A 13,294-nucleotide genomic window follows, 5' to 3' on the forward strand; every position below is an offset into this window, starting at 1 on the left:
CAGATGGCTTCAGCCATATAGATAAAGCATGGAGGCTTTCCCACATTTTACATGGTACTTGGTGTTATAGAATTCAGCTTTTGTGCTGTTCTTTTCCTCTCTTCTTGCTATTTGCCTGGATCTCATTAGAAACCATTAGTGATGTAATACTAAACCTATGGAATCTTAAACATGCTTTTAAAATCCTGTGGAATAAAAAAAAAATTAAAAAAAAATCCTGTGGAATAAAGATGTCTCCTACCAAACCAAAAATGCAGTGGGAATAGACAAAGTTACATTTCTTTAAGAAAAAAATGACTCATTTCATAGTTTCCCAACTGTTTCGACTGAAGCTTCTCAAAATAAACTTTCTGCAATATGCAGCTTTGATGTCTGACTTTGAAAAAAAATCATTTCTCAAAGATACAATCCAATCCTTTTTGGGTGTTCATGTATTTTTGCAGATTAACCTACTTTTATTTCAACCAATGAATGACACAATATTAAATAGCCATCAGACTAAGAAAGAAAAGTATGTTTGAAGTGGTCTTAACTCCTACATAAACCAAATATAAAGAACATGCTGTATGATTTTTTTAAATTACCACAAAAATAGAATTTCCAGAACGTTAACAGAAGGGGGATTTGGTCCATTAAGAATAACAAAACAGTTTAGATGTCATGAAAGTGGAAGATTAGGAGTGCAGTTAAGCTTAGTAATGATATTTTTGATTCATACGCTATTTCCTAGGCTAGGCAACATTTTTAATTTTTCACAGTCTTGAACCTTAATCCTTGAAGGATAATTCAAGTTTTAGAGCTTACATACTGCAATTTGTTTGGAGTGGCAATTTGCCATTGACTTGCCTCGGGGTTCTTTTGTACTCTTCCAGCTGGGGAACTTAAAGGTGATCATTTATTAACTCCAGGTCTACATATGGCCACTGAAACAACTGGTTTTCAATCAAATCTTTTAAAAATCCAAACAACCAGTTTTTGAGCTGTTGGTCAGACTGATTTAAGGCATCAGTTGCTTCTGTTCAAACAACAGTGAATGAAATAACTGGGTAACTGACAATCTTTTCTTTCTTTCTCTTTCTCCTCTCTCTCTAGCTCTCGGTGATTTTCCCTTTGGAGCAGCAGAAAGAACATAGAGTAAGATCTGCATTCTAGTACCAACTCTTCCCCCTTTATCTAATGCTTGACAAGTTTCTTAACCTCTCAGGCCTCCATGTTCTCATCTGTAAATGGAGAAAAAAAATGCTCACCTCATGGATTTGTTTGGGACAGTAAATAAGAATTGTGTGGCGCTTGACTGCATTTGGAATACAATGAATGTAACTATATTCCCTTTTCCTCTTCAGTTGCACACATGGAGCCTTCTGCCTTTTCCATTTTCCTTGTGATAGTAATTTCTCTACAAAAAGAAGAGAAATTTGTGGCACCCAGTTGGTTCAGTCAATGGAACATGTGACTCTTGATCTCGGGGTAGTTCAAGCACCACATTGGGTGTAGAGATTACCTAAAGATAAATCTTTAAAAAAAGAGAAGAGGGGCACCTGGGTAGCTTAGTCTGGTAAGCATCTGCCTTGGGATCAGGTCATGATCCCAGAGTCCTGGGATAGAGCTCTGCATCAGGCTCCCTCTGCCTGTTGCTCCCCCTACTTGTGCTCTTTCTCTGTCAAATAAATAAATAAAATCCTTTAAAAAGAGAGAGAGAAAGAGAATATTTGACACCAAATCCATTAGATTACTATAAATATTAGAATCTAAGATATATCTCAATTGGTCAAATCCGAGTTCTAGAACCTAATGTTTCTGATGATGGCAAGAAGCGACCATTGTTGGAATTTGTGTTATTCCCTGTGATTTTTAAAACCTCCACAACTGGGGTGCCTGGGTGGCTCAGTTGGCCAAGTGTCTCCCTTTGGCTTAGGTCATAATCTTGGTGTCCTGAGATCAAGCCGCACATTGGGCTCCCTGCTCAGGGAGCTTCTCCCTCTCCTTCTGCTCCTCCCCACTGTACTCTTGCTCTCTCTCTCTCTTTCTTTTTCAAATAAATTAAATAAAATCTTAAAAAAAACCCAAAAACCTCCAGAATTCAATGTTATCTTACAACCTTTCTTTCCTTTAGAGGCCTTATTATTTTTTACATATTTTTTTCCTTTTTTCAAGTTTTAATTTAAATGTGTTAGTTAACATACAGTGTAATATTAGTTTCAAGTATAGAATTTAGTGCTCATCACAGGTGTACTCCTTAATCCTTACTGCCCATTTAATTCATCCCCCTCCGCCCCCCCACCTCCCTCCAGTAACCCTTCAGAGGCCCTTTTAAATCTATTAACCAATAATGTCTCTAAACTCCTCTTGATCTAGTATGCATTTTTAGTACCAGCACTTAAAGTAATGCATTCTGAGTGTTTACTGTCTGAGTAATGCATTCAGCCACAATGTGAAGAGATTGTATTATGTGGCCTGAAACTATCACTTAAACACATTAAGATAGAAATATAGTGGGGAATAAGGGATGGGAAAGGCTCAAGGCAACTAACTTTTTGTTGTTGTTGTTCTTTTCTTTAAGATTTATTTATTTATTTTAGAGCATGTGCAGGGTGGGGGTGAAGAGGGAGAGTAAGAAAGAGAATCTCAAGCAAACTCCTTGCTAAGAGCAGAACCGAACATGGGGCTCAATCCCAGGACCCAAAGATCATGACCTGAGCCTAAATTAAAGCTAGATGCTTAACCAACTGAGCCACCCAGGTGCCCCAAGGTAACTAACAGTTGTAAGATGATAGCAAAGCTCAGTAGGAAAGGAATGGACTCTTAGAGTCAGGTAGACTTAAACCCTGACTCCAGCTCGGTCTTATTTTAATGCCTAAAGTTGTTGAGAGGGGGACAGCCCGGGTGGCTCAGCAGTTTAGTGTCGCCTTCAGCCCAGGGCGTGATCCTGGAGACCCAGGACTGAATCCCATGTTGGTCTCCCTGCATGGAGCCTGCTTCTCCCTCCTCCGTGTCTCTGCCTATCTCTCTCTCTCTCTCTCTCTGCTTCTCATGAATAAATAAATAAAACCCTAAAAAAAAAAAGTTGTTGAGAGGGCATTATATACCTAATCAAAGCAAATTTGCTTTGACAAATAACTTTGTTAACACTATTAACTGTTAGTGTTTGATTTGTAACATCATACAAAGTTGATGATTTGTAGAAGCCATATGTATATTCTTTCAGGGTAATGTGGAGATTTCTGCTTTATTGAAGTCATTTATAGTTGATTATTGATTTGTACAACTTATAAAATTATATTTAGCTATGCAGTTAATATAAAGGCCTCTAATCACGAAATAACTCAAAGTCATTTTATGATTACAATAAAAAATGATCTTGATCTTTCCTGTAGATCGATCTCCCAAATGATTTACTAGTTATCGACAGCACAATTCTTTGACCTGGGGGTCAGAGTTCAGTATTGCATCTGGGCAGGGACTCCTCTCTACAGACTAAACCAGAATACACTGGAATGTGTTTAGGAGAAATAAATGCACATTTCTAGATTCTTCACTGACTTTATTTTCCTTCACAGTTTCATTGTAACCATGAGTCAGGTTTCAGGAATCCCCAAACTTATTTCCATTAACTCTTCTTTTGTTCAGCCTCCGTGGCCTATCCCAATCTATATTTTGAATCTGATTTTGAATCTTCCCCAACTACCATTTATATCAAAAGTCCTAGCTCCTGCTGTCCACTCCAGAGAAGAAAGCTCAAAATTGACTACAGATATGATCAATACAACTCACTTCCTCACTCCCCTCTCAGCTAGGCTTAAAAAAAATACATTTTATTTAAATTCAATTTGCTGGGCAGCCCGTGGCCCAGCGGTTTAGCGCCACCTTCAGCCCAGGGCGTGATCCTGGAGACCCAAGATGGAGTCCCACGCCAGGCTCCCTGCATGGAGCCTGCTTCTCCCTCTGCCTGCATGGAGCCTGCTTCTCCCTCTGCCTCTCTCATGAATAAATAAATAAAATCTTAAAAAAAATAAAATAAATTCAATTTGCCAACATATAGTATAACACCCAGTACTCATCACATCACATGCCCTCCTTAGTACCTGTTACCGGGTTACGGCATCCTCCACCCCCCTCCCTTTCTGCAACCCTTTGTTTGTTTCTCAGAGTTAGGAGTCTCTTATGGTTTGTCTTCCTCTCAAATTTTTCCCCACTTAGTTTCTCTCCTTTCGCTTATAGTCCCTTTCACTGTTTCTTATAATCCACATATGAGTGAAGCCATGTGATGATTGTCTTTCTCCAATTGACTTATTTCACTCAGCATAACACCCTCCAGTTCCATCCACATTGAAACAAATGATAGGTATTCATCCTTTCTGATGGCTGAATAATATTCCATTGGATACATAGACCACATCTTCTTTATCCCTTCATCTGTCAAAAGACATTGTGGCTCCTTCCGCAGTTTGGCTATTGTGGACACTGCTGCTATAAACCTCGGGGTGCAGCTGTCCCGGCGTTTCTCTGCATCTGTATCTTTGGGGTAAATCCCCAGCAGTGCAATTGCTGGGTCGTAGGGTAGCTCTAATTTTAACTTCTTGAGGAACTCCATACTGTTTTCCAGAATGCCAGCCAGGCTTTTGAACATGATCACCTATGAATACAACTTGTGTGTTTCTGCCCAAGTGACTTTTGTCCTTCCTGAGCACTAGTGAAATATCCTCACTCTTCCTTTCTACTTACCTGAATCTTAACTGTTAAGAGCCAGTCTTTTTTTCAAAACTCTTCCTGAGTACTGCAGCCCATTTAATCAACAGACAGCAGAGCTTTTCCAGTCCATTCCTCATCCTTTTATAGAGACTGAGGCCTGTAGAGTTTGTGACTTGCCCAAGGTCACGTGGTTGGCTAGGAGTTTTAGCAGAACTAAAAATCAAGGTCTTTTAACACCTTGCCAGGACTTTTCACCACACAGCAACTGTTGTATGAGTTACTTAAACTGATCATGATGGCAGACATTTTACTTATGACATTGTTTTTGTATTATTGGTTAATTGCTCTTAAGTGTGTAACCCTGAGTAACCAAGTCCTTCCTGGGCTGCTCCTTGCTATCATAACTGAATAAAATTATTGGGGCCTCCATCTCAGTATTTCTGGGAATCCCCAATAAAGAGACAAAGCGGTGGGAATGGCCTTGTTTTTCTGTCAACTCCTGCTCCAAATCCTTTCGTCTCTCTCATTTTCATCCTGAACATGGAAAAACTCTCCCCTTGCCACATTCCCACAAAGTCACTATGTTTAACGGACTTTGATGAATGATTTGAGGTGATAGACGGTACAATGCAGCTGAGACTAGATCACAGTTTAAAATTAATATTCGACATGGTGTTCAGTGAGGCTTACAGAGGAAGAGGCTTAGTAAGTTACCTGAGACTGGTATGGCTGAAGAGAAAGTCAGCTTTTTAACTCTTCGCCTTAATGCTCCCCCAAGTGATTGCTGGGGGTGGGGGTATTCACCTTTTACAACCACAAAGGAAGTCAGGATGTTTACATACAAAGCCATCATCCATCCTGGGCTTATGACCTTATTAACTCTAGGAAACAACAAAAGTTTTGATGTTAGTTTTTCTTTAACTTGGGTCAGGTTGAATATTTAAGCAGTGCTCCCTTTCTCACTGACAGGGAGGGCACATTCTAGGGGTCAATGGGTACATGTTTCCCTTTCAATTTCTACATACATAGTTGGGGAAAAGAATCCAGCAGTATTGTGCAGGATGTATGGGGATTACAAAGAGGACAGAAGCAGAACAGAGGAAGGAGCTTCCTAACCTTTACTGAGCACTTTCTTCATGTCTGGTACCATATTACTTACTGCATGGCCCCTTATTTAATTGTCACATCAGTGCAAGGTAGATATTTCCCATTTTCTTTATTTTGTTTTCAAGATTTTATTTATTTATTCATGAGAGACACAGAGAGAGAGGCAGAGACACAGGAAGAGGGAGAAGCAGGCTCCCTGAAGGTAGCCTGATGCTGGACTCGATCCCAGGACCCCAGGATCACGACCTGAGCTGAAGGCAGACGTTCAACTGCTGAGCCACCTAGCTGAGCCACCTAGCTGAGCCACCTAGATGCCCTGATATTTTCCACTTTAACAGAGAAATTAAACACTCTGCAAAAGTCATCCAGCATATCTGGACTTCAAACCCAGGTCTGTCTGACTTTAAAGCATTTACTCATGCTTCAAAACAACTAAAGAAACTGCAGTGCCTGGCCAGAGGACAGTCGTAATGGTCTGGGCACAAAACGATGTATGAACGATGGAAAGTATGGTAGAGAGGAAGCAAGAAAGCCCTCATGACTACAGCGGCCCAAGTAAAATCCTAGATTTGGTGCCTACTGATTGTATTTCTGGTGAGAGAAAGGGTGACATTTAAGATGGTACTGATATTTCTACTTTCAATATACCTCTATCCGTGTACTGAGGGTAAGAAGAAATCTGAATATAATTCAGAGATTCTGTTTGAGGAAGGTGATGGTAAATCCATGATGGGCTGAGATGGGAGACAGACGAAATGAATTTCCTTTCATCTTCCTTCTGTTGAAAGCTATTTGATTTTACATGAACTCAGAGGACCTTATACAGAATCTGAATTGGGTATCCCCACTCAGCTTTTATAACCCAAGAAGGGCAACATGTTCAATAAACTGTCACCAAGAGCCTTTTTGGGCAGCTTTTATTTATTCATCTTGCCTGTGAGTGGGCAAAAGGGGCAGGTATCTGGTTTTTGTTACTGCATAGAAGTACAGTTACTGTGCCATTGATGTGAACGTGTAAGCATTGCATCTGAACTGAAATTGCACCATGTCTAAACAGAGGACTCTGTGGCACTTTTCTTACTAAAAGTTGAGTTTGGCAATCCTCACTCTGTTCCAGTCAAACATTTTCTTAGCCATATTAGGTTATATGGAAAAAAGCCAAATCACAGCTGGTGTATGAGTAGGTCCTCGGCACCGATGAAATTTCCTGAGAGTCTTTCTCACTGGTTTAAAAGGAATAGAGACAAATGTGGCTCAGAATATATTTTGAAACATGGCTGGAAAGAATAAAATCTCACCAATCCCCAAAGTATTAGTAACAGCAACTGAGACCAAAATCAGAGTTTTTAAGCTGGAAAACTTGGAAAGATTTGGGTATTTGTTTGTTTCTTACTGAAAGGCTGAATCAATTTATTAAAAGCCCAACCAACCTTATCACAGATGCAGGGAAAGAAATCAGAACGAAGTCACATCAGCCATCCCATGATGTTCCACTCTTGCTCTTATGACTTAAGTCTCTTGGGTTATAAAGCCAGCATTCGAGTTCTCGATCTACTACATTCTGAAGTAATCATGGACACTGGTTTAATTTCATTTTTTGTCAAATGGAGATGATATACTGTCTATCTCACAGGATTCTTATAAGAATCCAATGAGATAATGCATGATCCAACTATGACCATGCAAAGCATATTTATGTACTTTCTATACTTTTTCTCTTAAACTGCAACTTTTGATGAAAAGTTATAGCAGCAGAGGAAAGAACTTTTAGGGTATTTACCTGTTTGCTTTGGTATAGTTATCTGCCCTTCATTCAGAACTACCTATATTCTTTCTCAATAGCTCACGGATACTCATCCACATATTCATTCATTTGTTCTGCGTATCAAGCACTTAGCAAGGGCCAAGCTGTCAATCAATATCCTCCCAGCAAATAGGTGTTGAACCTATAATGCTTCCCTGTCTCATCATTAGATATTCTTTTTTTTTAAATTTTTGTTTATTTATGATAGTCACACACACAGAGAGAGAGAGAGAGAGAGAGGCAGAGACATAGGCAGAGGGAGAAGCAGGTTCCATGCACCGGGAGCCCGACGTGGGACTCGATCCCAGGTCTCCAGGATCGCGCCCTGGGCCAAAGGCAGGCGCTAAACCGCTGCGCCACCCAGGGATCCCTCATCATTAGATATTCTTTTTGAATATTTTGACTGTTGTCCACTCATTTGCTCCACTCCTATTTGTTAAGTGAGTAATGTGTTGTAGGTGGCGGCAGCGTGCTAAGGAACCAGCAGTTACACAACAACGACAAAACCCAGACGTTCCCTCATGGAGCTTTCAGTCTGGTAGGGATGACAAACAGCAAAAAATGTCATTACAAACAGTGATTGTACATGAAGATAAATGACAGAGAGCTGTAAAAGAATAACATGAAGGGAAAAAAATAACATGAAGGTAAAAATCTTAAAAATCTATGTATGTAACAATTCTTAATTTATCATAACTTAGCAAAAAATGGCTAGGATACTTGAAGTCTTTAACATACGTCCTATGCTTGTGTTTTAACACAAAAGTCAGTGTTTTGGGGGTATTGCAAATACCATTCCAGCTTTGAGTTTGTGAGTTTAGGGAAAGGTAAGAATTACCTAAACAAGAAATGTGCTATTGTGGAGACAAGGGGTGGAGAAATCATTGCAGTGTTAGAGAATAGCATGTCCCAAGACTCTGTGGCCTCCAAGAGTTGGATCCATGCAAGAAATTGAAAGAAAGCTAGTGTGACCAGATCACAGCTGGGGCTCAGGAGAACACTGGGAAGGTAGGCAAAGCCAGGTCATATACAATATTGTGGGTCATGGTCAAGAATTGACTCTATATTCTGAACGTGCTATCAGGCTATTGAAGTGCTTTAAGCAGGGTAGTGACATGATCAGATCAGTATTTTCAGAAATGCCTTTATTTACAGAAGGCCAGAATATTTGAACAGAGAGATGAGTAAGGAGGTTCCTGGAATGGCCCAGATGAGATATAGTAACTTGGATTAGGGTGGTAGCAACAATGATGAAGGTAAATGGACCATTTCAAGTCAATATTCCAGAGGGAGAATCACCTGGATTTAGTAATTTATGACATGGGGAGTGCTATAGATTGGATGGTAAAGAAGTGATTGGAGTGACTCCCAGGTCCAGGGCTTAAGCAACCAGTTGAATGCTGGTGCCCTTTACAAAAATGGGAAAATCTCAGGGAACATGGACTATGTTCAATTTTGTTCTTCTGGCTGAAAGAAAAAGAAGTGCTGGAATGTTTGTCAGTTCTAGAGAGGAAACTAAAGTATGACATGCAATCTCCATCTTTAGAGTGCTTGCACTCCAACATTAGACCCACTTCCTTAAGAGAGCTTCTCGGGGCACCTGGGTGGTGCAGTGGTTGAGTGTCTGCCTTTGGCTCAGGGCATGATCCCAGGGGCTCCTGGGATCCATTCCAGCATCAGGTGCCTGGTGGGGTGTCTCTCATGAATAAATAAAATCTTTAAAAGAGAGAGAGAGAGAGAGAGAGAGAGAGAGAGACCTTCTCAATCCATGAGAGGCTGTCCTGTGATGGTTTGGATTACCACTACCAGCCTGTGTTTTCTCTCCTGCTTTCCACTCTGTGTGTCTATATATAATGTGCTTGATTTTAATGGCTTAGATTGCCTCACCTGTGAATGACTTCATTTCTAAAGGCTCAATTCTGTCAATGTTTATTTTTTTAAAGATTTTATTTATTCATGAGAGACAGAGAGAGAGAGAGAGGCAGAGACATAGGCAGAGGGAGCATCAGGCTCCCTGTAGGGAGCCTGATGCGGGACTTGATCCCAGGATCCCAGGATCATGCTCTGGGCCAAAGACAGACACTCAACCGCTGAGCCACTGAGGTGCCCCCAATTCGATCAATCTTTCAAATCATGTTCTTCAGTACAACTTTATTTTGGGGGGGGGTCTTCTCTAATCTTGACAGTAAATGGATGATATTCTCTAGCTATTTGTTATTTGCTGTAACTCAGCTCCAGATATTTTGGTGGCATTACAGATACTGTCCCAACTTTTCCAGCTGGTAATCTGAAACAAGAAGAATTCACAGAAAGAAAGTACGATCCGTCTGATCCCTCAGTGTCACTAAGCCCTCTGTATTACTTAGCGATTTGAAACAAAGCAGTGGAGATTTAGGGATAATGATTTATGTACAAGAATGTCCATCACAGCATTATTTGAAACCTAAAATACTTTACATGCCCAGTGATTGAGGAATGTTTATATAAGCGATGATGTTATTAATCATGTTACAAGAATGATGTAGGAAAACATGCATAAGTGAAAAAATTATACACGACATTAAATTCACTTTTAAAAGAGAATCATTTGTGTGGCTAAAAAAAAAAAAAGAAGGAAATATTTTGAAACTTTAATCGTAAGGCAGAAGGGATTAAAAGAGACTTTATAATGGTTTTTTACATATATTCCTGTATTTTCTAAATTTTCTGTAATGTATACTTGTATATTCTCCAAAATAAGACGTTTGTCTGTACAGCATTCAGAAATATGTCTGACTTTACAGATTTGATGATTCGGGACCTTTTATAATGAAGTAAAACGGAAACAAAAGTAGTCTTGAAAACCATTCGTATTTCATTCTGTCAGTAAATAATTGTCGAGGACTGTGTGAGTTACTATGAGGACACGAAGCAGTATAAAAATGTAATTGCTCACTCAGGGAGCTTATGATCAAGTCCAGCACTCCTGGATTTCCCTCCTTTGGATTCAAACAGCCTAAAAATATAATAAGGACAGTTTTGGTTTTCATTTCTGAGTTTTTTCCCTTGAGCTGTATCAGGAAATGAAAGGGCACAGAGGGAAAAAAAAAAAAAAAAAGACAACAGCAACCACTCTCTAAACAGTATCTCTGCAGCCTCAAAAGCATTTAAATTCTGGCTAAATGTAATGTTTTTCTCTCTCAATCTTCTGGTAGATTCCATGTAATATATTTATAGTTCTGTTTGAGGTTCTGGGATGGCATTCATATGTAGCCTCAGTTCTGTTACTTGCAGTCATTTGTTTTTCATTCTTGCACAATAATTTGTCACAATCACATTTTTATATTCCAAACATGTAAGAATTGTTGTCTCTGGAAAACATATTTTAGAACTGTTTCCTTTTGAAGCTGCAAGGCATGTCTTACAGTTATATATTTCAGCTCTGTTTATCCTGTAATTGTGCCTGAATTTGGCAGAATTGCCATTTCAAAAGAGAGATACAGAGCTACCCAGTAGTTATTTGGTGACAATTGCCCAAAAGGTTTTCTTGAATAATTTGCCTTTTTCATTTAATTCAGTCAACTCAGCTATTAATGTTAAAACTGATGAGTCTTCTATTGGTATTTTTGTTGGCATGTAGAGGCATTGCTATATTTAAACAGTGCTATTTTTTGAAGATAAAACTATTATGGACTGTTCAATCTGAAATGTATTAATGTGAAAATGGTTTCATTGACCCATCTGTATTTTCACTCCATCCTCCATTTGGTTAATAAAGGACATCATTTTTTATTTCTATTTTTTTTTAAAGATTTTACTTATTTATTTGAGAGAGAGAGAGAATGAGCAGAGGAGAGGGGCAGAGGGAGAAGCAGACCCCCCCACCCCGATGTGGGGCTCCACCCGAGGACTCCAGGGTCATGACCCGAGCCTAGGGCAGATGCTTAACTGAATGAGCCACCCAGGAGCCCCTAACACACATCATTTTTTAGAAGATAGCAGCCTGGTGTTAAGTTTGTGTCTCTAACAGATTGAAGTTGGGATATTGTCCACATTACCATCAACCATCTAATATAATTGCCAATAAAAATGTCAGTACCAGACTTCAGTAACACTCTGATTGTCCACCTTGCATTGGCTTTCTGTCTGGTCCCAGGAAGAAGGACACTGGATAATGAATCAAGATTCAAAAATGAAAAAGTATGAGCATCGGGGGACCTCATTTATTATTTATGTAACATATATTTATTGAGAAAATAATATGTATTCAGAACTATGCTAAGCACCGGGGATGCAGAAGTAAGACAGCAAGAGGGTAGATCTCACATTTAGTGTTCTTATCACAATAAAAAAATTTTAAAAAAGGACTCACCCAGGGGCTCCTGGGTGGCTTGGTCAGCTAACTGTCTGATTTTTGGTTTCAGCTCACGTCATAATCTCTGGGTCATGGGATGAAGCCTGAGTCTGGCTTTGAGCTCAGCAAGGAGTTTGCTTGAGATTCTCTCCCCTTTCCTTGGTCCCTCCCCCTTGCTCATGCTCTCTGTCTCTCTCAAATAAATAAAAAATTAAATTTAATAAATAGAACTCAACCCAAAGAAAGAAGTCAATAAGACAGAAATGGAAGTATTTATTTCCTACTAAAGAGTTAGCTCTGTGAGGACAGAGATCTCTCTTAATCTCTGCTATATCCATTTTGGGTTTTTAAAAAGATTTTATTTATTTATTTATTTGAGAGAGAGAGTGTGTGCACAAGGGGGGGGAGGGGCAGTGGGAGAGGGAGAGAGAGAATCTCAAGCGGACCCCAGTGAGCACAGAGATCAGTGTGGCACTTGATCTCATGACCCTCATGAAGTGAGTGTAAACCAAGAGCTCAATGCTTAACTGACTGAGCCACCCAAGTACCCCCAACAACTTCCATTTAATAACTGGATATAGAATCCTAAATTGGGTCTGACTTATTGTCTCATGAAATAGGAATACTATAAGAGCCAATTTAAATTTTTTTTCTCCATAGGACATACATGAGGAATGATATTCACAGGAATACACAGAGGTAGGCCTTTTTCTTCTACTCAAAAAAGATTCCTAGAATGTAATTGAGTGAGAGTCAAGTTTATAGGGATAACCCTGAGTACTTCCTAATGTTTTAAAAAGTAAATCATGTGGAATCTGAAATTTCTGATGACACATAGCACCAATACTTATGCTGTGGTTGAGACTCCATATGGAAACCCACAGTGGTGTGCCACCATGCCTTGACAGATCTATTTGATGTTCAAGTACTTTGAAGTAAGGACAGTTGCTTGAAGGATTTGTCACTTGTTACACTCTCCCCACTAAATGATTGCTGCAAAGACAGGTCAAATGGAAAGGCCCACAAAGAATCAATTCTTGATTGATTTTTAAAAATTAAAATTTTTATTTCTAAATAAAAAAATAAAATTAAATAAAAATTTAAATTTAAATAAAAATAAAACTTTTATTTCCAAATTAAAATTTTTATTTCTAAAAATTTTAGCCCATGGTACCAGGTGGGAATTAAACAGTGGATTGATCTGATTTCTAAAAGCAAATGTAGTGATTGATTTGTCCTAAAATGAAAAATAACTAGCTCCTGCTAAATGAACTTTGTTGTTAAACACCAAATAAAAGAATGTGTTCTGCAAAAAGAATAGATTTGAGGACCCTGATCTACCCAACACTAGCTGAAAGAGT

At 39.2% G+C, this 13,294-nt stretch overlaps 1 protein-coding gene across 12 annotated transcripts in view; it reads left to right on the plus strand.

Moving 5' to 3' along the window:
• CALD1 (caldesmon 1) overlaps nucleotides 1-13,294 on the plus strand; it is a 188,511-nt gene that overhangs the window by 39,999 nt on the left and 135,218 nt on the right. For 3 of the 12 annotated variants that reach the window (XM_072777274.1, XM_072777285.1, XM_072777278.1), the window contains one exon: nucleotides 1,093-1,134. The exons of 5 other annotated variants lie outside the window; for them this stretch is intronic. The gene's annotated coding sequence lies outside the window, so the exon portion shown is untranslated. Of the gene's footprint in view, nucleotides 1-1,092; nucleotides 1,135-12,593; nucleotides 12,633-13,294 lie in introns of all 12 variants that reach the window. 4 more of the 12 variants (XM_072777273.1, XM_072777284.1, XM_072777277.1 and 1 more) reach the window with 2 other exon arrangements.

The sequence above is a fragment of the Canis lupus genome, chromosome 15, assembly GCF_048164855.1.
Source record: "Canis lupus baileyi chromosome 15, mCanLup2.hap1, whole genome shotgun sequence".
NCBI classification, from domain to species: Eukaryota; Metazoa; Chordata; class Mammalia; order Carnivora; family Canidae; genus Canis; species Canis lupus.